This window comes from Sceloporus undulatus, chromosome 1 (assembly GCF_019175285.1).
Source record: "Sceloporus undulatus isolate JIND9_A2432 ecotype Alabama chromosome 1, SceUnd_v1.1, whole genome shotgun sequence".
NCBI lineage: Eukaryota > Metazoa > Chordata > Lepidosauria > Squamata > Phrynosomatidae > Sceloporus > Sceloporus undulatus.
Window position 1 is genome coordinate 198,311,329 of NC_056522.1, and position 26,535 is coordinate 198,337,863.

The following is a 26,535-nucleotide window of genomic DNA, read 5'->3' on the forward strand; positions in this document are numbered from 1 at the left end:
ATTATTTGCTGAGACAACATTTTGAAAATGCTACATATGCACAGAGAATACTGTAGTTGGGGACTTATACATGACAAAATTTGCACATGGTACTATTGGGCAGAAAACTGCACTTTTGCACAACAAATAATACTTCTGTACAAAAATTACAGAAAACTCTGTACAGTGGACCCTTGGTATCTGTGGGAGATCTGTTCCGGACCTCCCCCCCCCCCCCCCCCCATACCCAAAATTCCCTGTTGCCCAAGCCCCTTTTCCCCCCCTCAGGGCTTGGCCGCCTGGCCCCCCCCCCCCTGGGGACAACGGGACATCACTTGATGCATCCTCCCTCCCTCCCTCCCTCCCTGCTTTCAACTGAGGTGACTGGTGGCAAGGGACCTCCACTGTTGCAGCCACTTCCTCCAGCTCCTTCTTCCTCCTCTTCTTCCTCTTCCTCCTCCATGGCTTGCTCCCACCTCTTCCTCCTCCTGCCTCCTTCACTCTCTTCTTCCCGCTCTTTCCTCCTCCTTCTCTTTCTCCTCCTCCATAGTTCTTCTTTCCTCCTCCTGCCTCCTCCTTCTTTTCTCCCCTCCCCCAGGCTTGCTGTCCACAGATCCTTAAATCTGCCAATGGCAAGTCTGTGGATACAGAGGGTCCACTGTAACTGGAGAGTTATTATACATAAAAATTGCACATGGTATTTGATTTGATTTTATTTTTGCAAGGCAAACAGCATTTTCTGTGCAGGGAATAACATTTTATGTGCAAAAATAACACACACAAATTTTGCATAGAGTAAGTCTCAAACTGCAAAGATTCTCAGCAGTCCATAATACGTCTCAGTAAACATGCTTCCTGACCACTTTTCAAATCTTTTTGCATATTCTTTCTGTCCCTACCAAGTTAAAAACAACTTAAAGATAGGCACATTAGCTTAACTGCATTACTGTGGGCATGTCTAATAATATAAAACATGATCGTTGTTATAGCTTTTTATTATAAAAAAATAGTTAATATGCTTGCTGTTGTTGCTGCTGCAATCATTTCATTTTTCAGTCTACTAGAGCTCTTGAAGAGATGCACAATAGATAAAAATAGATTTAAAATATTCTTTAAAAATAATTATTAAAAACTTTTTTAAAAAATAAAAATAAATAAACAACAAAATAAAGCAGTCCTAAAATCCAACCCTAGTTTAAAGGACCAAAGGCCATTTAGAACAATGAAACTTGGCTGCATACCAGAATCCTAATAGGAAATAAGGTCAAACTGGCATTGAAATTACGATCTATTCTGGATGGTGTTATACCACCCCTAAAAGTTCACAGATTCCAAGAATTATGGTCTTGGATCCATCATAGTTTCTAGAAGGCCATGTGGCTGCTATGTACATTTTGCCCCAGTTTAAATTGTACCCCTTCTTAGAGAAGGTAGATGGCCACACTCATTTATGATTTTTATTAATTCCCAGTTAAACTAGTGTCATGTAATCTATATGAGAAGACCTGTGAAAGTATTCAGAAGCCACAGCTGGGTTTCTGGATACCTACCTTGAATATGAGCTCCTCAAGGGAGGTCCTGGTACTGAGTGTTACTGAAAAGTAACATTGGGCCCGAACAGACAGGCCAAAATAAAGCTGCTTCGGGCCACTTTGGAGGTATGTTATTTAAATGACACACGCATCTTAAGAAGCCAGAAGCTGCACCAAAGCTACGCTCCAGTCCTTAGAACTGGGGTGTGGCTGTGGCACAGCTTCTGGCCTCTTAGGATGCATGTGTCATTTAAGCAGCATATCTCCAAAGTGACCCAAAGCAGCTTGATTTTGGCCTGTCTGTTCGGGCCCATTGTCTGTGTTCAATACTGTTGATGGGCTGGAGCTTGTAGGTACATTATCATTCAGCTGTTTCTCTTTCCAGTCTTCCTTTGTAATTTTTGTCCTTTAAAGGCCGGGTTGGGAGCGGAGTCAGGGCGTAGCATCCATATGACACACACCCAGGGCAGTGTGATGCCATGTGCTGCACCGCACAGTGCACGGCATCACAATGCTCCTCTGGCACTGAGTCACCATGACGCAGCAGCGAAGGAGCACTGTAAAGCCGCACCACTGCAACTATCACACCCTTTCCAGGGCACAAAACAGAGCTGTTTTTTGCGACCCCTATTTATGCCCTGGAAAAGGCAGATCGAGGCCATGGCATGTGCACGCTGGGGCCCCAATCTGGCTGTAAAAGGAGTGTCTGTACAGCCCCTTAGGACATTTTTTGCCATTTCCTTCTTCCCCTTGTGATTTGTCAACTCAGCAGGCCAGAAGATATTTTGAAAGAGTGATATTTGGGATGCTGTGTAAGTGGTCAACCAAAAAAGGGACTTTTTCCAAGCTCTGTTAGAAATGCTAATAGGAAGAAATGTGAAACCCTCCATCTTTTGCATAGGATGAATGTCTTTTATTCACGTAAGAGTTATGTGCATCATAGCCTTTATAAGACCCTTTTTGCACATGAAAATCATTTAAATATGAGAGAAGAGAGAATTTATAATCTTCAGGTACATTTAATATTATATGACACACAGACCCACTTTAGCAGCTTAATAGTGTAACTGGGAATGCGGAGACAAGATCACTGTTCAGTAACAGGTTCATTTGGGCATGTTATGGTTTCATTCAATGATGTCTGGCTGTTGATGAGATTCTCCCAAACATAATACTACCAGAGGAGATACCTTAAATGCTTAGTTTAATGTTTTGGATACTCCTTTTGGCTGGAATCTAGATGTAGCAAGATGTTCTATCCTGACGCCCTCCAGCTGGTAATATCGTTTCATTTTCCAAGTCATTAAGACGATTCATTAAAAGTGAAGCAAATAGCCAGAAATATATATGATTAATAAACTGCCAAAAAAGTGGAAAATCAGCATTGGGCAAAAAATCCTTTATATGATAACCGCAGGAAGATTACTCTTGGCTCAAAACTGGAAAACAATACTCCACCTACTACAGATGAATGGCTACTTAAACGGCAAGATATGATGGAAATGGATCAGTTGACAAATCTGATACATGGAAAATCTGAAGAAGAGATTGAGAAGCCTGGGATACAGTGATTAAATACTGCAAAAATAGATGGAAATAGAATCAAATAATAATTGTCACATTAAGGATAATAGGATTAGAGACTTTAAGAAAGCAATAGAAATACTGAAGTTAACTGTGATCATAACTTTAAGTGGAAGTGGAATTAACTTTCAAGAAACAATCACACAAAATAAATGTTACGATGGAAATAGAAATAGTAAAAACTTTAAAAAATGAAGAGCAAGACAATAGCAATAGTTAAGAAATATAAAGTTTATTGAAATGCTTTTTCTTAATGTGTTTTTTCTTTTTTATAAAAACTGTATAAAGCTGCACGATAAACATCAATGTATGTAAGCATACATGAATTGTAATCTATGTGTATACTCACTATAATAATAAAAAAGTGGAGCAAATAATTCTATCTCTTTAAAAAGCCCTTTGACTAATGTAAGCTGTATTTCTGTGCAAATTTTTAGTGGGATACCACCCATGTAAATGATTTTCCTCTCCAGTAGATCAAGTACGTATCTGATGTTTACCACCCACTGTTAAGAACAAACACAACTCAAAACTTCAGAATCAGATAAACACATGTGAAACAGTGCAGCCAGAGTTATGTAAGTACTGTATTACTATTCCATTTGTATTCTTTAGAGTTGGTGAGTCTAAAAGCTAAAGTGCATCTCTTCAACATTGCTTGATATAGACATGGGTTGCTGGCTGTATGAACTTATTCAGAAGCATTTGAAGTACTATGAAAACTCTTATGCGTGTTGATCTGTTATTGTTGCTTCTTATAAGACTTGATATTGTGGTCAGCAAATGATGAATATGTATGTGTGAACAATAACAAAAAAAAACCCATACATTTTAATGCCAAGTCAAATTATATGATATGTTAACCAAAACATATCATGTATTTAAAAGGTAAATGTAACAAAGCTAGTGTTGGAAATTTAGAGGGGTGGGGATTATTTTTGACCATTCGGTGATAACTGTAACAGAGATACAAACAGACAGAAATTAATTTTAATTACATAGAATTCCCTTCCCCATTATTCCTGGTATTTACTGGGAGGGAATTCTATATAAGTAAAATTAATTTCTGTTTGAGTGCTTACTACTCTATCATACCAAAATGTCTGGCTGTATTTTTACCAAATTTGGAAGATACGTTTGGGATAATAAATAAATAAATAAATAAATAAATAAATAAAATTTTTATTTCTATCCCGCTTTTTGCCAGGCAATCAAAGCGGAGTACAACAGGTTAAAACATATCCATATATACATAATATGGTCTGACTTAAAATATGAGACCTATATAAAATACACATAGGTGGTGGTGGTAAGCAACCTATTTATTTTCTTCACTGGACTTCCAATTACTTTGGAGGGTAGGTTTGGAGCAGCCAGACTTGAAATACAAGCTATGTAACATATTCAAAACTCACTTTAGGGGAAGCTAGCAGCACCCCAATATTTTTTTTTTCTGATACAAAGTACTGTGACAGATCACCTAAAAGATTTTGTTATGCTTCATCAACAATATTTTTGAAGTTTTGCCATAACTATATATATATATATATATATATATATATATATATTCTGTCTCTTTGCCTGATAGTTGCTGTATGGTGCATAAACTGGATGGATTTTCATCAAATTTAGAGGGGATGTTTTGGATAGTAGTTTGATAGCTAATTGAGAGACACATGGTTTCTCAATAACGACTGAGACTGATGTGCAATGTGGGGAACATTTGTGCATGAAAAGTGAGAAGCAATACTACTTTACAGCAGCTGCAACTGAATACTGTATTCATCGACAAGAGCTAACTGTCTTCCTGAAAAATACTGAGTACTACAGTAATTAATACCATAAAATGGGGTGTATGGTATAGTGGTTTGATTATTGGGCTATGGCTTTGGAGACCAGGGTTCAATTCCCAGTTCAGCTATGAAACCCACAGGGTAACCCCGGGCAAGTCATATGCTCTCAACTTTAGGGAATGCAATGGCAAACCTCTGAACAAATCTCCATGATAGCTTTGCCTTAGGGTTGCCGTTAGTTGGAAATGACTCAAAGGCACACAACAAGAAGATAATTTGTACTTGGTTGTCAATGCTCTAATATAAAATATATTTACTACATCTGACATATTGGCCCCTTTCACATATTACACTAAGCCATGGTTTATATTAGCCATTGTTTGCTGCTTAAGCTGCAGGCAACCAAACAAACCACAACTTGTTTTTGACATCTAGGGCCTGTTTCTTCACTGTTGCTTTTATTAGCTCTTGCTTCAAGATAACCCTCTGGGGGAAGAAGCCAGGAACAAGTCTTCAATCTAGGTTCAGACATCGTAACAAGCCATGGTTTATACAAGGCAGAGCAATTGTGGGAAGGTCATGCAAACCTCCTCCTCCAAGTGTTCCTCAAGTGTAACTGCCATCAGACTTAGCTAACCCAGCCAATGATGAGGAATGCTGAGACCTGAAGTCCAAGAATATTTGGAAGGGTGCATTTTAACCAGCACAGAACTAGAGTTTGCAGGGCAACCACAAATGATGACTAATTGTTGCTTGCAGCTGGCTCACAATCCAGATTGTTTCAGGGGATAGGCTTAAACATGATCAACCAAAATTCAACCAGTTACAGCTTGGCTTAGTGAGAACCTGTCTACTACATTAAAAAGATGTGTCTGTGAGCATGTGTCACTGTTTAATCCTTTAGCGGAATGCAATGGCAAACCTCTGAACAAATCTCCATGATAGCTTTGCCTTAGGGTTGCCGTAAGTTGGAAATAAATGTTCATGACCCTGAAATTATTTTGTTCACTTTTGTTTTATGTAGTCATGTTTCAGTCATGAAAATACATTGATATTAATTTAATCAGGTTTTATACATTATAAGGACCAATAAAGATCTATGAGCAATAAACATGTGAACTAAATGTTCAATATGTTCCAATGCCACCAACATGGCTTAGAGTGTTTAACAGTTTAGTTTTCCAGCTCTCTAAGAACCCTCATGTGGAAACATGTTCCATTGAAACTAATGAGGCAAAATGTTAAGCATTAGTGTATAGGGATCAGCTGATCCTTTTAAAGAAAAGGTAAGTTGCTGTAGCAAAACTAATGAACACCACCTGAGGCATCAAACCATCATAATTTCAACTAAAATGCTTACCTTGTGGAAAAGTCTCAAACTGAAGTGGCAAAAGAATAATCAACTTTAGGTCATAAGCCAAGACTTGGACGAAATGATGCATGATCAGACTCCTTGGATTAGAAGCTTGAAATGAAATATTATTATTTGGTGAATGGTTCAGTAAACTAATGAATTGGGTTCATTGAGGGGTCAGCAAGTTGCTTGCTAGGTTTAATTCACATCTTGCCTCCTTTCATCAATACCTTTGCAATCTGACACAGGCAACCCCAATGACAAATGTGAAAAAAATTTGCACTGCTACTTCTCAGCTCTGCCAAAACATATTTGTATTTTTAAACATGAAAACAGTATGGTTTTCTGTTATGTTACCTTGCAATGCTATTATGTCACTGAACCATAAATCCTCCAATGTACTCATCTCAGAGGAATGGTGAAATAAACTCAATCTTTTTAGATAACTAGACATCTCTAAAATATTACCTAACTAGATACGGAAGGGGGAGAAAAAACACTAGGGAAACAGTGGCAAATATAAACTTTCCTTTCACAGTTGCTTTACCTAACTGGCTGGAGGGAGGCTACAAAACTATAACCTGGGCATGATTGCTAGTACAAACTTCAATTTATTAATGTTGCATACATGGCTCAAAGCAACAGTTCACAGGTTCCTCCAAAATATGTTTATCATGGTCTCCAAATGATAAATCTTTATGTCACATTCTGCCAATTCATTTGTTGTTATGGTCTCACATCATGTTTTATCATGCTTTGAATACAAAAAGAGCTTTTTATTCCTGTAGGCTTTTAGCAACTGTTGGATGCTGAGGAAAGGGCTTTGTTTCACATGCTTCTAAACTGTTTTTAATGTAGATATTGTTTTATTATGATATTCCACTTTATTGCATTTTAATATTAGAACTTATTGTGTTGTTGTTGTTGTTGACTGATGTGAAAACCTTGGATTTGCTTGTGAGAGATTCAGGGTGAATATGAACATCCTTGGTTAATCCGGGTTCTGATCAGGAGTAAAAGGTAGTCTGAATGGCCCCTAAGTCAGTGCTGTAGCTTTCTTGATTGAATCAGTCCACCTGGAATGTGGTCTTCTTTTTCTCCTAACTTCCAGTTAACTAAGCTTTATTGCCAGTTAACTAAGTTTATTGCCAGTTTATTCCTGGGATAATGGCACTTTAATGTCAATGTCGTGTGAAAATCTTAGGCGGGATACAGACTGCCGCTTTGAGGCGGTCTCTCGCTGGCGCCATTTGCTCCGCGCGGGAGCCGCAGCAGCCAAACCGTGCGGCTCCCATGCGGAGAAAAAAAGAAGCTCCATTTTGGAGCTTCTTTTTGCGGCACCTTTATGATGTCGCGCGGCGCCGCTGGCGCATTCGCGACGTCATAGGCGCCGCGACACTCTGGAGCTATGCGTCCAGTACGTAAACATGGCGGCCCCCATGTGGAAGGGGTGCCGCCATGTTGTACGTATTCTATACGTACTAGGGTTGGGGTGGTGGAAAGCACCGCCCCTTCCTAACCCTAGTACGTATAGAATACGTACTAAATGGCGGTTTTATCCCGCCTTAATCATGATTGCTCAATATTCATGGGTTAATCACTGGCTAAACCTCCGATTTTCCCCATGTGATAGAGTCTATATTCTCTGACCCAGAAAACTCCATGATAGGTTCACCTTAGGATCACCATAAATTGGAAGTGACTTTAAGGCACACAACAACAACAACAACAATGAAAGGAGAAGGAGAACTCAGTGGTCTAACAAAAGATCTCACCTGCTTTAGAATGTAACAGTTTTGAATGTGTGCAGTTTTGTTAATGGACACAGCATTCCAGCTGGGAAAACGGTGAGTTAACCAAGCTTTTTGCTGGGATGCTACTGTAATAGAAGTGGCTTAATTTTTCCCTATGAACTTCTCGTGGCTCCATGGCTCTCTTGCCCTTCATCCTCACAAAAATCCTGCCTAGTAGTTCAGGATAAGACACAGTGACCCAAGTTTGCCCAGTAGAGTCAATGAGGTTTCCAGCATAGGTATCCCAAGTCCCAGTCCAACACTTTTGACCTCTAAAAACTCTCTAGGTTTCAGGAATGGCTATCATGATGCACAAAAAATCTACTTCAATCTAATAACGCCCCCCCCCCCCCCCCCCGGACAGTCTTAGGCTTCAGCCTTAGACAACCATTCCCAAGAGCAAGACTTAAATTAATTGAGACCTATTTACAAGTAAGGTGTACATATCGTCCAGGCCCAGATGGTTGAGAAAGATATCTAGATGAGCATTGTGACATTATACAAACTTCCATCTTCATTTCATTGATGCCTCCCTACTGGAATCCAAGTAGGAAAGGGATGTTTGCTTTGCAATATGTATTGTGTTATCACTGCATGTTTTGCAAGAGAAGGGAATGTGAATGCTCTAATATGTTCTCACACCTGCATCACTTAAGGGTTTATAAGGACCTTCTCATATAGAAACCATTTTGAAAGAAGAACATTCACTTTCTGAAGAGTTTGTGCTGAATTGCTCTTACTCTGTAGAACACATACAAACTGAGCCTTCTGAGTAGTTTCTGCATTTACTTTTACCAGCTCGTCTCTTCATAAAGTAAGATTTTACAGCAGCTTCAAGCCACTACATTCTTGAGAGTATGTTTCTTATTGCCTTTATTTGCCACTTAGTTGAAACATTCAATTGTGGCTTATTTTGTATAGTTTCTACTTACTTTATAAGGGCCTCTATGCACTTCCTGTCAGGCTTATGGAGGTATTAATGGATTTTGTTTCGCATTCTTATCAGTTGTTGAGAAGTAATGACAATAGTACAGATGGGGTGGGGTGGGGGGGAGGAAAATAACTGAATAACAGACAAAAAAATTAAAAATGGGTTTCCCAAGTGTCTGAAAGCTGTGATGAAAAGAATCCTGAGCAGAGGAGAAGCTTTGCAGTTTTAGACTTCTCCAGTGCGAAAAGCGCATGATCTCGCACAGAAAACAACATTATATAGGAACAACTATATAGGAAACATTTATTTTCTATTACACACAAACGCACACACATATACACAAACATCAAGGCCACAATTTAGAGGATTATATCAGCATCTATTAAAAATGCTGATAACATTGTGTTCTAAACTGCCACATAGTATGCAGCCTGGTTTCATCTAGGGCAACTGAAAAAGGCAGAAGCCACAGCTTTTGGCACTTGATATGTATTTTTGCTGACCAACTTGAAATAATGAGACCAGACACATAACATGGGTTGTAAAAATGGGCCACTTTTATTTGAATTCAACTATTTAACTTTTTTCAAAATCTGGAAAATTTGAAGGGCTTAACCTGGTGCAGGAGCAGCTGAGGCAGGCAGTCTATTCCTCAGACCTCCTCCTCTGCTTCCCCTGGGCAAAACACCTGAACTGAGGGGAAAAAACCCATAATTGGGTAATTCCTCAGCCAGCTCACATCTGGAATGCCAAACTGAGGCTTCCTCCCTCAACACACATGCCTTGAGTGAGGATTATATCCCAGTTAGCCCAAAGGAAGTTCTCTTTCTCCATCTCCCTATTCACAGAACTGGAGAGAAAGTTTAAGAGGCCTAACCTTCACCCAAAGAGTGTGCCAAGGTGTTTACCAGACAGCTAATGATTCCCCCATCAGTCACAAGTGACCACCTATTTAAGTCCACACCCAGGCCAATTGGACACTGCCATCTTAACTAACCCCAGCTCACCCTGCCCCCTTCCCTGGATATAGCACCGACTGTTGGTCGAATTCTTTTCTGGCCTCCATGCAAGAGAACAGCAAATGCACATCCCTGGCCAGGTACAGCCCGGGGGACGTGAATAAGTTCTGTTAATTAATTGCTTCAATAAATATATATCATAGAATCATAGAGTTGGATTATACACCAAAGGCCATCCAGTCCAGCCTCCTGCCATGCAGGAACTCTCAGTCAAAACATTCCTGACAGATGGCCATCTGACCTCTTTTAAAGATCTCCAAACAAGGTGACTCCACTACACTCTGTGTGTTCCACTGTTCAACAGCTCTTACTGTCAAAACGTTCATCCAAATGTTTAGGTGGAATCTCTTTTCCTGTAGTTTGCATCCATTGCTTCGTGTCCTATTGTCTGGAGCAGAAGAAAGCAAGCTAGCTCCATTCTCAATATGACACCCCTTCAAATTTTAAACAGAGCTATCACATTATCTCTTAACCTTCTCTTCTCCAGGTTAAACATACAGAGCTCCCAAAGTCACTCCTGATAGGGCATGGTTTCCAGACCCTCCACCATTTTGGTTGCCCTCCTCTGGACACGCTCCAGCTTGTCAACATCCTTTTTGAATTGAATTGTGGTGCCCAGTATTCCATGTGACGCCTAACCAAAGCAGAATACAGTAGCACTATTACTTTCCTATCTCTACATACTATACGTTTATTGATGTCACCTAGAATTGCATTGACAATTTTAGCTTCTGCATCACACTGTTGACTCATCACATATATATTCAGTGATTAACTTTATTCTTCTTGGCTCCAGGACAAACTTGGAAGAAGCACTTGTTGATTTGGTTGGGTTTTTTTATCACATCTCTTTCTATATGTAAATATATCATATCTCTCACATTTTTGAAACCAAAAATGATATTTGATGGTTCTCTATACACTATATATGCATAAACGGTGCCTTTTTCACACACACACCCCTACACCTGAACAGTCCATGAAAATTGCACATTTTAAAAAAAGATCTTCTTACTGCAGAGAGAAAAATGATGAAATTATTTGTTCCTGCCCATAAAAATGAAATTTACAAAGATTTATACTCCTAGGCAATAATATCATTGTAGTTTGCCTGTTTGACTGTAATAATATGCTATGATATGTGGTATTTACAGAAATTCTACGCTCCTGTTTTGGAGGAAGAGTATGGTATGAGAATTAGGAATACACAATAAATACATGAATGCATACATTATGCAGCTGTAAGCCTTAAATAAGAAGTAAAGTCCTCATACATTATTTTCAGAGACTGTTCCATGAGGTACACCCCTACCTATACTCTGAAGCAGTATGTGTCAGATACAGCCCTTTCATACATTCTTGGTTTATGTGTGCATCACAAATCACATAGAATTCTGATGGTGACATTAGACTGAAACTATGTGTGTCATATTTTGTAATGTTTTCCCCTTTGAAAAATGTCTCTGCAGACTGAAAATTACAACATCAATGAGAAAGATAAGTGGTTGTTATGAATTTATGTTTTGAAATAAAAGTGTTGGACTACCCTTCACCCTGGGTAGGTGAGGAAAATGTGGAAGCTCAATCCCATATTAGTTAATGGGTGGCAATGTGCTTGCACCTGTGTCAATGCACCCATGGGTGTGGGCCGCTATTAGTTAATATAGGGTGGGGTGATCTGCAGGAACTCCACTAGCTTGCCAATAGGGTGGGACCATATATCCCTCTTATCTGAGGTCAGAAATGTATTTATATGCCTCAGGATCTTGTGTTTGTTTTAACATTCATATCTTTATGTGCTACACATTTACAATAGTTAGGAAGTACATATAGTAAATGTTCAGTGAACAGTTGTTGTAAGTTATTATTTTGGAGTACAAGTTTGTGGCTGTCCTCCGGCTCTTCTCTCTTTTTGCGAACTGAAATAAAAGAAATAAATCACCTGAGCACAGGTCAGCTCAATGATGTATGTGCTCCCATGGTATCTATATTCAGTGTTTTGACTCACTCTTTTGAGCCCAAGAGAATGCTGTGTTGAGCTAGGATAAAGAAACAAATAAATTGCATGCTACTTCAAGTTCTTTCACCAATGAACTTGATCTAACCAAGGAAGTGGACATTCATATATAAGCAAAGCCCCAGCTCCATGTATGTCTAGCAGTCAAATAATTTTAGCTAATAGCAAATTTTTGTGAGCAATAGCAATACCAATAGCAACTACATTTCTATATTGCTTATCGGTGCACTTACTCCCTAAGCAGTTTACAATATGTAAGCTAATTGCTCCCAACAAGCTAGGTACTCATTTTAGTGACCTCAGAAGGATGTCAGGCTGAGTCAGTCCTGAGCCCCTGGCTGGTATTGAACTCACTTTATGAATGAGTGGCTGCAGTATAGGCATTTAACCACTGCGCCACCATGGCTTTTAGTAGGGTGGTCATCTTTTTCACTGGGAAAAGTCTTAATGGTCCAGCATCAATGGCTTTGCCCACTGCTTCCAAGTCTGAATCAAGTCTCAGTAGCAGACAACCTCATTACTATTTTGGGCAAGGAGTGGGCTTGATTGTGTTCATTGTTAATAGCTTTAACAATTTTAACAATTTTAAACAACTGCCTAGTTAAAATGGCAGGGGGTTGGACTGGATGGCCCTTGTGATCTCTTCCGACTCTATGATTCTATTATTCTATGGGTGCAGTGAGCAAGGGGTTTAAGGAATACTGGAAAAACAATTACTTATTCTCACTCGTCTGCTTTTCTGAATGTATGACCAGTTTGTTTACTATAAGAGGAAACAGGTAAAATGTAAAGGTATTCCCCATTGACAAGGTTATCAAGTCATGTCCAACCATAGGAAGTGGTGCTCATCTCCATTACTAAGCTAAAGAGCCAGCATTGTCAGAGACTACTCTGTGTGTCATGTGGGCAGCAAGACTGTACAGAACAGTTTCTGTGGGAAACATGCTGGTGATAAAAGTATATACTTAAGAAATGTCACTCCTATGTAAAATGCAACTTCAGGGTAGGTATATCTTCCCAAGCATAAACAGTCAAGTGGGCAGGGGTGGGGATTTTACTTCTGATGACTGCTATCACATAATAGGTGAGAGATAACTGCTAACTTTTATGTCTCCAGTTCAAATATCTATCTGATATTTCAGACTGCAGCAGATCTAACCAGCATAGCCAAAGTAAGGAACACTGTGCCTGACATGATTCAAAAGGTTTGGATGATGCACACCCCCCGGATCAGCTGGAAGCCACCTTGAGGCCACCTAAGGTGTCCTGAACATACCGGCAAAAGAAGAGGTAAAAAACCCAGTCCTGCTGGTGTCTCATTTGGTACCGTGGCAGCACTCCACTTTCAGAGGCCACTCCAAGCCACTGGTCTGCTTTGCCCCTTAGTTGTTGTTGTTAAGTGCCCTTCTGTCACCCATGACTCATGGTGACCATGTGGGTGAAACATCTCCAAGACTTCCTGTCCTCCACTGCTCTGCTGAAGTCTTCCAAATTGAGACCCTGTGGCCTCTGTAACTGAATCTATCCATCTAGTGCAATGATTCCCAAACTTTGGACTTCCGGATATTTTAGACTTCAACTTCCAAAAGCCTTAGCCAACTTGGCCAGTAGTGAGGAATTCTGGGAGGTGAAGTCCAAAACATCTGGAGGACCAAAGTCTAAAATCTACTGTGTGGCCTTCCTTTCTTCCTTCTGCCCTCTACCTTTCCTAGCATTATTGTCTTTTCTAATGAGTCATGCCTACTCATGATGTGGCCAAAGCACAACTGTCTCAATTTGATATCTTGGCTTCAAGGGAAAAGACAGGCTTGATCTGTTCAAGAACCCATTTGTTTGTCTTTTTGGCCATCCATGGTACCCTCAACACTCTTCTGCAACACCAGATATTAAACGAATAATTTTTTTTCTTATCCACTTTTCTTTGGTGACGGGAAATACATGGAACACTAGAGAGTTGCAATTCAACAAATCCTTTCAGGGGTAATTTCTATGTGTGTATCTGAGACCAGAAGTTTCTGCTTCTAATTGTGAACTAACCACAGATTTTTTGGTGAAATCTGAATGGGAGGACATGCACCATGTTAAGAATGTAGGTTATACTATTGTTTTAATAACTTTTTGGTTTAATCTCTTTTTAGTATGACTATGTTTTTATACTGGGGAGGAGGGATAGGGGTTTTTAGAATTTTAATTGTATCTTGTTTTATTGTTGTAATCTGCTTGGATTCCAAGTGATTAAGCAGAATATAAATAAATATTATTATTATTAAATATTATTATTATTAGGTTGGGAACAATAAAATATCTGAAACCATAGTTTGATCCTGCCTTATCACCATTAATAAAAAAAGTTTGGATGTTGCATCAAGGTATTCCTAATTTAAAAGAAGAAGCTTTTCTTCTGTTCATGTGGTATATGAAAAGAATATATGAATCTGGCCTCAGGCAGGCTTGTTCACATTTATGGTGAACCATAGTTTTCTAATGCATCTAAACCATATCTAACACCAGAATGAGTGGATTTTGAATAGCAAATAAACACATTAGAAACACCGATACAGTTTAAAAATAGTGTTGCCGCTCATGTTTGGAGGTGGAAAAGAAATTTGCATTAGTTCATTTTTTTTGAAAAAAAGAATGTATCAATATTTTCTGTCAAATTATTTGTAAATCTATAGATATCTTCCAGTCTGCACCTACTGGGATGAAAGCGCAAGTCTCAGGACTCTTCTTTTTATTAATACAAAAGTAACTGCACACAGTTATAAACACATGTCTTTGAAAAATGCACAAAACACACTTCAGTCAATGAGTAGAATTGGATTGAAACATGTGCATGAATAAAGATGTGCACAAAAGTGATTTTGTCTGGAAAATATGCATAACTACCCATGTGACAACAAGTATAGTGTGCAAGTATGTTGCAATAAGTACCGTATTTTCCGGCATATAAGACGACTGGGCGTATAAGACGACCCCCAACTTTTCCAATTAAAATATAGAGTTTGGGATATATTCGCTGTATAAGACTACCCCTCTTCCAGCGCACATCAAATAAAAATTAAAAAAACATCAGATTTGATTTCAATATGGTAATTTTAATTCAAATGCTTATGACATGCAGGTACTTAGCAGGAAAACCTGTTGTATACAAAGTCTGCTTGGATTGGTCAGCTCTCCCTGCCTGCCCAGCTCTCCCTGTCTCCAAGATTTTCTTCTACCTTACTTGTACAGCACCGCCCTTGCTACTTTCATACGGTCACCACATACGGAGGGTATGCGGCCGCTGCCATTTTTGAGCTCCCCCCACCATATGCGGTGACCACAGATTCTCCAGTCCGGCTCAGAAGTTTCAGCCCAATAAGACAACATCCGGCATATAAGACGACCCCCGACTTTTGAGAAAATTTTCCTGGGCTAAAAAGTAGTCTTATACGCCAGAAAATACAGTATATTGTGCATTTCGGTTGGCCAATGGATGTATCACTGATAGATTTTTGTTTGTATTTATTAAATGGCCAACACAGCTACCCCTGAATGTTTTCTCTATTGTGAGATACTGCATTGTAGCTGCAACAGGGGAACCATGAAGAAGACTTCAACCAAGGTAAAACAATATTATTTTTGGCAGATTTCTCACAATTCTAGGAAATGTTGCACACTCACACACACAGCCAAAAAGACCACAGGATTCTAACATGAAATCATCTTTATTTTGTCGGCAAGGCTTCAGAGGAAAATATTTTTTTCCAGAGACCTGAAGCTATTTGCTATGGGTGCTTGCTTCACCCCTTTTTAAGATTTCAAACAAAGAAACTTTAATACATATATAGATTGGCTACAGAAAAGTTAAACATATATAATTCTCTTCATCTGTTGGTTACAGAAAATATACATTTGATACCCCACGTGTGTATGCATCCATCTTCTCTTTTCAGGTCTGTTTTTACTCTCTATTCCAAGATATACCAGGATGGTATTTCAAACATTTCTGATTTTGTCCAATGCAGGCTTCTAGATGCCTTTAGGAGGAGAGAGGCTCAGGTTACTCAGACCTTTTCTCAAAACAACTTTTTAGCCGTACCTTCATTTCCAAATCCTTCATCCATTAATATATTGGCTAATTGATTATATGTTGACTATATTGAACATGCCCACTGCATTTTCTTCTTAAATTTGGACTGAAGGCTCATGTTTTACCTCTATATCACCAAAATCTTCCTGATGCAAAAACATGAAGGCTTCTTGAAAAATCCATTGTTCTCTGCCTACAAAGAGGCCTGTGACTTCACTGGAATGGAGACATATTGGATTGCAAAAGAGAAGTCCCTCTTGAGATGCAAATATACTTTAAATGTCCTGAACTTGGACCTGGTATCAGTGATGGATTTTTGTTTGTATTTGTTAAATGGCCAACACAGCTACCGCTGAATGTTACCCATGTGAAAAGTAAAACTGCCTTGCAACCTGATATGAAACAAAGGTAGAGGGAATATACAGGTGGGACTAGAAAGAACACACAAATATCAAGACTGAGATCTATTCTGCACTGCAGAAAAAATGCTGTTTGATACTGCTTTAACTACCATGGTTCAGTGCTATGGAATTTTGGGATTTGTAGTTTTGTGGGTTATTTAACCTTCTGTCAGGGAGCTCTGGTGCCACAACAAATGACATATCCCAGAATTCCATAGCATTGAGTCATGACAGTTAAAGCAATGTCAAACTGCATTATTTCTGCAGTGCACATGAGATGTGAGAGACATTTATGGCCCTCAAAATGAAGTTATGCTGATGACTAAATTAGATCAGTTGTCTCTTCTTCTTTGTGAAAAGTAATTCTCTCAGCATGGACACTGTTCAGATCTGAACAGATCTAAGCAGATGAAGCTGAGATGAAATGTGCTGAGTTCTAATGCACAGTATTTGATGTATCAACTAGTACAACTTTGTGGATATGTGAGATAACTGGATGGACAGCTATTCTGACAAGAATTAATAGGCTTGGTCAAGTCAGAGGACATGCTACCAGTGTAATTACATTCCACAAGATTGGCATTTTATTCTCCTACCATGAACTGCCTCTGGAGAAGATTTCTCAAGTGGCAGATGGTATTTCGTCTGTGTTTGTGAGGAAAAATGGTTTGATTTGCTTCAGTTGCACTGACTGTGAATGGTATCCCTCCACTGCTTTATAGATCAGTGAGTATACTGTCTTGGGTGCATGAGAATCAGCCTGTATAGTTTTAAATTGTCTTTGAGGTGTATCTAAAGCCTTCAAAAAGAGTTGTTGCCTGTAGAGTGAACCCTTGGTATAATATTAGGCTTAACTCCTTCATAATTTAAAGAAATTGTGAATGGAATAATTGACATGTTTTCAATCTCTTGATATCTGAGTAAAACAGGATAAGAACTCTATTGGTCATGGTTCAGATATACTGGAATACAAGCAAATCAGTCAGAATTAATCCTTTGTAGATTATCCCTCCACAAAAATGTGGGCTAGAGGTTAGACCAGGGATGAGCAACTTTCCCCTCCTTCCTTCACCTTTTCTCCATTCTGCCAACTATCTGCTGAAATCAACAGCATGTTGGTCAATCCAGCCCTGTTTTTCACTAAAACAAGGATCCTGGGGAAATGATATTTTAGAATAGACACTCTCCAAAGCCTCCTGAAAGGGTACATACCTTCCAATATTTTACAGATTAAATTGGGACATGTGTGGCAAAGCAACATCTGAATGTGATTGATATAGTTAATGATATTAATGAGGAAGAAGACACAATTAGGAGAGGCAGTTTGCTTTTGTCATGGGCAAAAGTGATGAGGGGCATAGTGGGATGCTCCTCTCATATTGAGCAATTGCACAAAGATTATCCGACGTTGTCATGCAACGTTGCAATGATTGTGTCATTATCGTGTGAATAAAGAAGAATTCTAGCATCACTTTTTATTCACAGGAAAGTCCCATGAATAAAAAGCGATGGGATAAATCCTCTTTATTCACAGGATAATGACATGATTATCACGATGTCGCGTGACATCATCTGATAATCTTTGTGCAATTGCGCAATAGTGACAGGAGCATCCCACTATGCGCCTGTCGCTTTTTTCCATGTAAAAATCTCCAAAGAGTCTACACAGGCAAGGGAAAGATCCACCCCTTCCTCTTCCTCAGTTCTTGGTACTTGAAACAAGACCTTTCTGATCTTTAGCTACAGAAAATGTCAAAGGCTGCTGCCACACTGCAGAAATAATGCAATTTGACACCAAATTGACTGTCATGTCATCCTACTGAATTCTGGGATTTGTTCTTTGTTGGGGCACCAGAGCTCTCTGACAGAGAAGCCTAAATATGTCACAAAATGACAAATTCTAGAATTCCATAGTATTGACCCATAGCAGTTGGAGGAGTGTCAAACTGCATTAATTCTGCAGCGTAGATGCAGCCTGAGTCACTTTCTCTTTGTTACTTTACTCCTACTAACATGTCACAAATTCCCTTCCTTTTCCTCATGTATCATGAGTGAGCATAAACTGGAAAGTTAGATCCATTTCTGCACTGCAAAAAGCATTGCAGATGTGGAAATGGCACATCTCCCACATCTTGAGGCAGACATTTTAGTTCATATAACAAAGTTACCATGTATTAGATGGGACAATGGTGTGCATGACCTTTCTAAATTTTGCTCTCTCTGTACACATTACATAGAGCTTCATTACAACAGTGAAGCATTGGACGTGAGCTTTAGCAGTTGTTGAAATAAAATTGCCCTTGGCAAATGCATTACTCTAAGACCAGCATCAGAACCAAAGTATTGTTCAAAGTATTGTAAGGCAAGCTTTTCCTTCTTCATTTTGCTTGGCTACATACACAGCCTTTCCATTGCATTTAGATGCAGTTTATTCCCCCTGTGCTATAACAAAAGAATACAATCACTTCCTGTTTACATGACATTTTCTTTTCCTTGGTGCTTCCTTTTTGGTCCGATTCAGAACTCTGAAACGTCTGTCACAGAATCTTTCTCTTACTATTGCTGTGTTACTTGGGGGGGGGGGGGGGTGTTGGCATTTGATTTTTATTTTATTTTTGCATATACTTTATGATATGTTCAATTAGGCATGTCTTCCCTTGTCAGAATGAAGCCAATTTGAACGGATATCTCAGACCAGCTCAGAACTATTTTTTAGAAAATGCAAGGAACTACTTCATGGACTGTTTCTCAGAGCATTTTTGCAAATGCTGCCATTTCAGTGAAGGACAGCCTTTTTCACTCACATGTCACATGAAGGACATTGGCAATCTCTAACTTAAACAGAAATTTCCTATTTCCATGGGGAAAGGGACCCTTTTACATCAGCGCAAACTGATGTTTTGACTCTTGAGTTAATGAGCTGTCCATCTTTATTAGTTGCTTTCATTGCTCTTTATAATTGACATAATCTATTAGCTTGATTTTGAACCTTCACAGTCTGTTAGGAACATGGTTTAATATATGAGGAGTCATGCTATAATAATGCTCCTGTCAACCTCTTTGGGTCTGGGAGCATTCATTTTTTAAAGCTGATCTATTATATAGGAAGATGCAGCTCTAAGAATCATTCACACATCTGCTGAAAGTCCCCAAAATACATGTGAAATCTGAATATCTTCATGAGATAAACCAATAAACATGGTTATTGCCATCATTTGTTTTATATACCCATGGTCGTGTTGATTCATTAGGTTTGGGCAAAGATGATCAGCATTTTTGCATAGCTGTTGATTACATCTGAATTTCAGATATCCAATGTAACACAGAAAAAAACAGCTGGCAACCATCACAGTTATAGCTAGATTGCTGAAACAGATCATATTCCAGTCACAACCCAGTTACAAACAGCTTTAATGCAGCCTTTAAAATTAGTGCAAATTGTTATGGGACAGATTTTTGCTGATGTCTTAGACAAGAATATGTTCCTTCATGGAAGCAGTTGGGCACTTTTGTCTAATTCAGAACATCCACCTTCAGTTCAAGGTTGATGAAGGCTTGTTGCACTGGTGTGGAGGGCTCTTTGTCCATGACTGTGGTCTTGATCTATGTGTGACTTTCCACCTGAACATTAATGTAGGCTGCTGCCACACTGCATAATGAATGCAATTTGACACTGCTTTAATTGTCATGACACCATCCTATGGAATCCTAAGATTTTTAGTTTTTGTGTCACCAGAGCTCTCTGACAGAGAAGGCTAGAGTGGTCTCACAAAACTACAGTTCCCAGAATTCCATAGCATTGAGCCATGGCAGTTAAAGTGGTGTCAAATTGGATTATTTCTACAGTGTGGATGCAGCCGAAGTAGAGTTATGCATGAGATACCACTATACATGCAGACACATGGATATGTGTGGGAAATGTGTGTACACTGTGTTGTCATTCAACACAACAGTTGAACTTTGAACTGAAAGTGGATGTTCTGTATTGGACAAAAGAGCCCAAGTGCTTCCATGAAGGAACATATTCTTGTCTAAAGCATCAGCAAAAATCACAATCAGGGCACAACTTGACATGCAATTGCAATGTCACAACTCAACTATTTTTTAAAATCAAAACAGGTCTTGCTTGCATTTGTTTCAGAGATGTTGTACCGTGCACATATTTCAGCATGAATGGATTTCACAATATTGTGTAAAACATCAAAGTCACATGAGGAGACATTTCCAGTTCCTGAACCAAATACAGCTTTCATTTTTGGCCTGACACCAGTGTTATTCCCATGGTAGCCATTATAAAGTTATGGCTGCCTGACCTGTAAACTGCTTCAATGACCAAAAACCTCATGAGATTAGATGGAAAAATTGTGGCACTATTAATGGGGATGATCTACTGTATATTCTGCTGCTGGTACTATAGTATGATTCAGCTCAAATGCTGGAAGAGAAGTAGTGACTGTCACCTCACTGCTATTGTTCATGTCATGCGATTGCTCTGTGTACCTTCTATTAAGATACTGAAACTCACTGTAAGGAGCAGCCACAACTATCTCTTACAGTACTTTCTTGATTCTGCCAATGAACTGTAGTCTGTGCACACACAGCTTCCTATTTGGCTAGCCCCACCTATCACCATCTCCCTCCTAATGTGCTTTTGTGAGAGACATCCACAAGAAGAATTGTCTCAAAAGAAGGTGGGAACCAAAAACTTGCCATGACCTCACTTGATGTGAAGTTTTCTTTCAGTTTCTGCATCAGAAGTTTTTTTTTTAAGTGGCTGTTTAATTTTTATTATTATTTTGACAGTTGCTTATAGTTAAGTCTTCATCATAACTTAATTTTATATAAGACATTTTTAAAATTCACATGGTGAAGAAAAATCAGTTTGTTTTCTTCAAAGGGATGTGATATCACTCATCCAATGTTCTTCAGTTCTTTTTCACTGTAGGGCAAAATGAAATGGCTGCATCAAGTGGTGGATATCAGGGAGTAGGTGGCAATGATAGAAGAGCCAAAATGGTATAGTAGTTTGAGTGTTGGACTAAGAATCCAGGAGACCAAAGTTCAAATCTCCATTCAGCCATAGAAACCCACTTGGTGATCATTTAGACACAGGCAATGACAAACCTCCACTGAATGAATCGTGTCAAGAAGGTTTTCATAAATTGAATCAATCCATGAGAGGGTTGTCATAACCTGGAGTCAACAGGAAGACATATAACAATAGCAACAAAAACAACAACTGATGGTTTTAGAAGAAGAGTTGTGTGTAACATATGGCTTGCTTTACATGTACAACTTCCTTATCAGGTTGCCCTCAAGTTTTGTAGAAGATACTGTACTACCCAGTCATCAGTGCTGAAGGTTAAAATCTTAGAATCATAGAGTTGGAAGAGACCAAAAGGGCCATCCAGTCCAAATCCCTGCCATGCAGGAACAATCAAAGTACCCCCAACAGATGGCCATCCAGCCTCTACTTAAAAACCTTCAAAAAAGGACACTCCACCACAGTCTGAGGCATCATATTCCACTATTGAACTTGCTGTCAGGAAGTTCTTCTTAATGTTTAGATGAAATCTCTTTTCCTGTAGGAGATTATCACACACGACTTATCCCATCTTTTCCCTAACAGTATACACACGTGTTCAACTGTCAATGATGGATCTCATCACATTCTCCCATGGCTAGGCATATGCAGCACATAATGCAGCCTGTATGAATCCAAGGCTTATCCTATGGCATTTCAACGATGGAAAATCCCATCCTTTAAAGTTGTGGGACGAGCACAGGTTACATACAGGCTGCATATGCACTGCATATGCCTGGCCATGAGAGAATGTGGTAAGATCCATCACTGACAGTTAAATGTGTGTGTATCCTGTTAGGGAAAATATGGGATAAGTTTTATGTGATAATCTTCATGGTTTCAAGTGCCAGACTGGCCAACTTCTATAGATTTGATAGAGGGTGAAATCATGCCCTTTGTGTGAAGCAGTGAAACATTTTGGGCTAGGCCTGAACCTGTTAGCTAAAATATACTCAAGTACTTTCTCATTCAGCCATAGACTATCTGTGAAAATTCAATATTTCAAATACAGTGTGCCCGCCTTATATGCAGGCGTGTTTTACGCAGTTTCTAGCATATACTGGAAGCCACGCCAAAAGGAAGGGAGCCACGCGCCAGAAGGCAATAATGGCACGCGCTCTTGTGGCGTGAGCCCCGTGCGCCGCTGCTGTGCCACCATGGGGCTTGAGCATCCATGTTTTTTCCCTTACGCGGGGGTGGTGGTGGTCCGGAATGGATCCTCCGTGTAAAGGAAGGGTGGGCTGTATTTCTTCTCTTGTTCTCCCTTCTCCTTACAAACAAAAATTAAACCACATCCAGGGGTGTGGCTCAAGGTCTGTGAAGCTCATTTTCATTTCAGATTGTGACATCACTGCACTAAGCTAATAGAAGCCAGAGGGTGTTACATCTGAGTAGATGTAATTTTAATGTAGTCCTATTGAATAGTTTTAAATTTTTTATGTTTAATCTCTTTTTATGGGTTGATCACTGTTTTTATGATTGGGGTAGGGTTGGGAATTTGGGTTTTTTAAACTGAAATTTTTAATTGTTTGATGTTTTATTTATACTGTTGGAATACACTTTGATTCCTTTGTGAAAAAGCAGAATACAAATAAATATTATTAGTAGTACAGTAGTAGTGGTAGATTTGCTTCAAGAATAAGCAGAACCATTGTGACATCATATACGTAGGTGAGAAATCTGTAGCCCTGCATACATTGATGAAATACTATTCACATTATCTGGTTGAGGCTGATGGGAGAGGGAGTCCAACAACCTCTGCTTGTGCTACACTTCCCAGAATTCCATAGCATTGATCCATGGTAGTTAAAGTGGTGCTAAATCAGATTATTTCTATAGTGCGGATGCAGCCCTAGTGAAGGACCCCTTTCTGAAGATATGGTGGCCTCAATTTGGTAGATCAGAGAGGAGCAGCACATTTTTCTGGAGATAATCTAGTCACATGGAATAGCAGCAGAGGAGGGGGCTGCAGGTAGCATTGAGCTTCAGTTCCATGGCCACAGTATCTTTTTAAAATATTGTGCTATTGTGCTATGTTTTCTAAAGCAGATGCTTTTAAAAAATCTTTTCTGTTTGAAAGCAGTTAAGACACAATCTGATTTTGCCTCTTTTTATTTAAGCAGTTTGTATGGACTTCAGTGAATTCAATTGATCCTTTTTGAACATTAAATAGATTTGTAAGAGGACTCTTGGATTTCTTCTCCACGTTCTTAATGAAGCACAAAAGAGCTGAACAAAAACAAGTTTCTGTCTAATTAAACAACATCAAGAATTCTAATTAATATGGAGCAGTATATTAATTACATACTAAATTCTCCTCTTTTCATTCTCATTACTGACCAAATGATTTTGCTTGCAATACAAAGTCATAGTTGATTCATGAAAGCAGGTTTCATGGATGCAAGTATATACATCTGCACTATTATAAAAGACTTTATGAATCACCCAAGAGGCTAAAATTGGGTGGCAGAGGTGGGTTACAGACTGCCGAAATGTGACGGTCTCCCACCGCCGCTGCTTGCAGTGTCCGGGAGCCGCAACAGCCAAACTGCGCAGGTCCCAGACGCTCCGAGGAAGGAGCACGGAAATCGCACTCCTTCCTGGGCCCCAGAAAAGACATCGCAAGGCGCTAGTCACACACTCACGGTGTCATTTCTGGGGCGCAACGTGCGGTCGCACAGCGTCCACTACATCAATATGGCGGTGACCATGTGGAAAGGCCGCCACCATTTGTTACGGACTCTGTCCGTAATAGGAGTAGGGGCGTCTGGAAGAGATGCCCCTTTTTCAAACTGGGATGTCCTGAGGACGTCCGAAATGGCGGTTTGTTATCCGCCAGGGAAGTAGAAAGGTTTACATACAAGGCAGTATTAGAGGAAAATACACAATAGCTGATTACTGATCAGATAGAAATTGAGAAATTATTTTAAAAATTTAGTTACTGTTATAATTCCAAAGCCTCCTCAGAGTAGTTAGTGATAACCACAATTACAATTATTTTAAACTGTCACTCTTTTCTATTTCTCCAAAAACGGGAAAAATGCCACCCACTATTTCCTGTTTCTCAGAAGAGGAAGGACTGATAGCTGTTATTTTCTGTTTCTTAGAACAGGTAGGTATGACAGCTATTTTAAATTACTTTTTGAAAATCTGAATGATATAAGTTGCTGACCTATGGAACACAATTCATTCTGCTCCCATGCACTGTGTTGTCATTTCCACCCTCACAACATAATATAAGGGAACATTTGACCAGTCTCCCATAAATCCATTTGTTAGACCCAACTACAGCTGACCTACTGAACCAATGGAACATAAGTGATTGTTGACTTACAAAGTTGCTATTTTTTCATGGGGCTACTCTAGTTGGGACCCCGGATAGAAAGAATATTAGAAAATATTGGGGAAAATGTTTGAAAAACAAGCGTCTTGGGTGTTGGGGAAAAAACTGACAAGAAGCATGCTAGACAGATGAGAATTTTTGCAGGTCAGGATTTATTCTGCACAAAAAATGTATATTGCTCTCTCTCTCTCTGTGGGCAGAAAATAGCCTTGCTATTTTTCTGCATGTAAAATAATATTTCAGTGCAAAAATTACTGCTTGGGATTTTTTTGTGCAGGGAAATTTCTTTCTGTTTGTTTTGTTTACATGCAGAACTGGAAATGCTTAGAAAATGCTTCTCAAGGGATACGTGGCTGAAAGAAGGAAAATGTCACACATACCCCAACTCTACTAATGCAAACATCCCTTGATTGAAATTCTGCTCACTCAGTTCTCTGAATAATGCTTCTAATCAGTTGTATGTCTGTGTTGTTGTTAACATCATCATTATGTAGAATTCCGTCATAAGGTTATTGTTTTCAGATTACTCTCCCCACCCCGTCCTGAGCTGAAGCAATTGTGAAGATGTCAGCTGAAGATGTCCTTTTTAATGGCCACTTGCACTTTATTTAAACAATTCCTGAAATCTCTTTCATCTTTCTTATATTTATATAACAAAGAAGGATTATTGGGGGTCTTTTTTGTTGAAAATATGGACAATGGGTCACATTTTATTTATGAGCAATTGATATGTGTTAGGAATTTTTATGTCATGTCATATCTGAATGCATTGTGTTCTCACTCTCTGTCCTTTGCACATGGTTATCTGTGGCTCGTTTTTTCATAGATGCTGTTTCCTAGCTTAGTTCCTTCTTCTTTGCACATGAGTGTTACGATTTTGTTAGCTGGTTTTGGGTATTTGAGTCTTTGGTGCATCATGAATAACTGTTGTAACTTCACTTAGGCTGAGGCCTAGCTAGGACATTTGTCTTTTTGAACTAAATGTCACATTGATGCTCTTTATCCTATTCCATATGCAGTCACAAAAGAACTGGACTTCCTGTTGAATTTTGCTGCAATACTGGTACTAGTACAACAACATCTTCTGCCAAATTTAAAGGCAGTAGATCAGTTTGAGGGATCAGGATATATCATGTAGCTCTGACTAACCAACAGAAATCAATCTAGAAGGGAGGACCAGCCATTTCTTCATACAGATTACTTTTATATGTGATGTGACATTCATTTACAGAAATTTACTATAATAAGCACCGAATATTGCTTTTGTCATTAGAGGGACTTACAACAGAAGGTCTGGTATTATACTTTTAACTTTCATTGCTGTAGTTATTACATATTGCCTTCACTAATCCTCTCTCTCCTTCCATGGAGGTTCATGCTATTTAATAATAATAATAATAATAATAATAATAATAATAATAATAATAATAATAATAATAATAATAATATTCTGCTTAATCTCAGGGAATCCAAGTGCAAAATCCAGCAGTAAAATACGGTACAATTAGAAGAGACAGATTAAAAATTCCAAAATCCCCCACCCTTCCCCTCACATAAAAAAACATAATCAAATCCTAAAACGAGATTAAACAGAAAAAAAAACATTAATAAACAATACACTAAAATGAGAT